The following is a 2,500-nucleotide window of genomic DNA, read 5'->3' as shown; positions in this document are numbered from 1 at the left end:
TATATATTTTTTTTACCTACTAGGCTCAGAAACTGTAATGACACTGTCAATGGCATCTTTTTCAATTGTTGTATTTGATTGCTCATGGAAAAAAAACCAAAAAAAAAAACCAGCAAAACGAGTATTTTTAAAATTCACCTTAATACAATAATTTGGAGAGCTGTAACACAATATCTTTGATGAAATCGAAAAAAAAAGTGATAAAGAAAGTCCCTCTGTATGAATTTTATGATGAAAATTAGTTTCATCATCCGGTAAAACAAATATCACACAATCCGAGGCAACTTGCAGGAAACCTTATATTACAGTTATCTTTTCTATTTTGTTTTTATTCATTAATCGGCTAATAGATCTCTCTCTTTTCAGATCGAAAACTGAGTTTTCCAATGGTTGTGAATAAAAGGGTAAACGGAAGTCGATACTCCCAATAGGTAAAACAAAATAGAATCGACTCACAAAGGTAGATGGTCCAATTAAAATATTTCCTCATATTTCATAAATAGGTTAGGTTATTCATAAGTAGGTTATTATTATTATTATTATTATTATTATTATTATTATTATTATTATTATTAATTTTATAAATAAAACAGCTTTTCCATAGGACTGAAGTATTGTCGGACAGTGGAACACACAGAAGCAAACATCATTCCATATATATTTGAGAAACTAATTTTTGTGTTGATCATGAGGTAGAGAATCGAGTGCATTCCTAGACGGACAGTAGCTAATCTCTTTCAAATAGTTTTTGATGTGTTTTGAATGTGACGTCACAGCCAACCTACCTGCTACTTGGCGGCTACTTTCCCCAGGTAATTTTACGCGGATTACACCCGACCCTGCAATATTACGCCCTTACCTGTCTCGGTTCCAGAGCTGTCACAGGCAACCATTCCAGATGTTTTATGTGATAGTGCCAAACTTAATTCTAAGTAAGGAAAATTCTAAGTAAGAGGTACTGTTGATGGTAAGTCATTCAAAAAAAAAAAAAAAAAAACGATTTTGATAAGGCCAAATAAGGTGGGTTTTGCCTTCAAACAAGAGACATGCTTCTCGTTTCTGTTAGGAAAAGGGACGGCAAAACGCTACTTGAAGTGATCAAAGAGCGTATAGCCCCGGGGACCAGAGTTATATGTAACAGCTGCAGGGCATGCAGTTCTCTTCTAAAAACACGGCCATAGCGTATATAGGTAAACCAAAGATATGGTTTTATACAGGCCCTATTACCAGAGCACAAACACGTAATACAGAGTGGGTTGTGGATGTGTATCGCAGTTTGGGCGACGAAAACTTTTTGTTGGTTACTCGATTCGCGTTATGCTGCGATGGTTTCCAAGCCATAGTAACCCATTTTTCTTGTTGCAACGAAAGAAAAAACAAAAACAAAACGGGGTTATAGTGTATGGGGGTTCAGTTACGAAGCCCCCTATCTGGGGCGTTAGAAACAAAGACTTACGGTGACATTTTTTTTTTTATCTTTTTATATAGACTGTAATTGGCCTGTGGGCTATTATATATTATATCCGCATAATTTCTTTAGCCGCACTGTTTCATTTTTTAAACTAATTTTGTGATATATATATATGCATGTAAATATACTATTTCATCTGTGTAGGAAAAACTAACTTCACAGCGCGAGGGATATATCTGCCACAGTGAACTGTTCTGTCAGCCTGTTCTACTCCACAGTTTCCTTGATGAACTTCAGTGCAACTGGATTTCAATTTTTTTGAATTCTCTGCTTGCATCACATGATGAAACAGTCATTATGACTGACGCTAGCATGCAACGTGACTCACGGTTGCTTTTATTATTATATTGACTTTATTTTCAATGTGTAACGAAAATGTTAAATAATGAATATGTCTCAGAACTCAAAAATCTGTCGAGATCCTTATATATATTGTCTTGCTAATGGTGTGTGAAAACCACATTAAAATACCGAAAATTCTGAGTAATTAAATATTAATTTTATTATTTTTATCGTTGCATAGTTCATCTAATAAAATTCAGCCAAGGTATTCAACTTTAGAATCATAAAATAATGTTTTACTTGAGAATAGAACTACTTTGAATTATATTACTAACTGTCTGGGACATGCCAATGCTAAATAGACACGCAAATAAAGCCATTTCGGTAAATCCTCGGCGCTCTTAGACGCAGCGGACAGGTAAACAAGTTCCGCCTACGTCACACGCTCTCGAGTCAGAGGGCAAAGTTATCAATTTTCTTGTCATTGGTAAGACACTAGGCGGTTGGAGTTACAGATTTCACATATCTCGTTTGTGTTATTGTGAGAGTGTAACGTGTGCATGGCGGTAGCACAGTGCGAGATTAAGGAAAGAGCACAAGTTGAAGTTTTGAAGCAGGTGCACAATGTGCAAACTTCGCTGGAGATTCGCGAAAGTCGTTGTCTGAGACCCATTGCGTAAGTGGAAAGATGTTGAGTTCATTCATTTATGTAGATCAACGCTGAAAGTATTGAAATAATGATTACCC

At 35.7% G+C, this 2,500-nt stretch overlaps 1 long non-coding RNA gene across 1 annotated transcript in view; it reads left to right on the top strand.

Moving 5' to 3' along the window:
* Nucleotides 1-2,500, top strand: part of LOC125030330 — a 38,861-nt gene that overhangs the window by 34,650 nt on the left and 1,711 nt on the right. The window contains exon 3 of the long non-coding RNA XR_007115393.1: nucleotides 367-2,500. This exon is cut by the window's right edge and continues 1,711 nt beyond it. This is a non-coding gene — a long non-coding RNA (uncharacterized LOC125030330). The remainder of the gene's footprint in view (nucleotides 1-366) is intronic.

Source organism: Penaeus chinensis, chromosome 11 (genome assembly GCF_019202785.1).
Source record: "Penaeus chinensis breed Huanghai No. 1 chromosome 11, ASM1920278v2, whole genome shotgun sequence".
Lineage (NCBI taxonomy): Eukaryota > Metazoa > Arthropoda > Malacostraca > Decapoda > Penaeidae > Penaeus > Penaeus chinensis.
The sequence above is the reverse complement of the archived record's forward strand: the minus strand, read 5'-3'. Positions and strand labels throughout refer to the sequence as shown.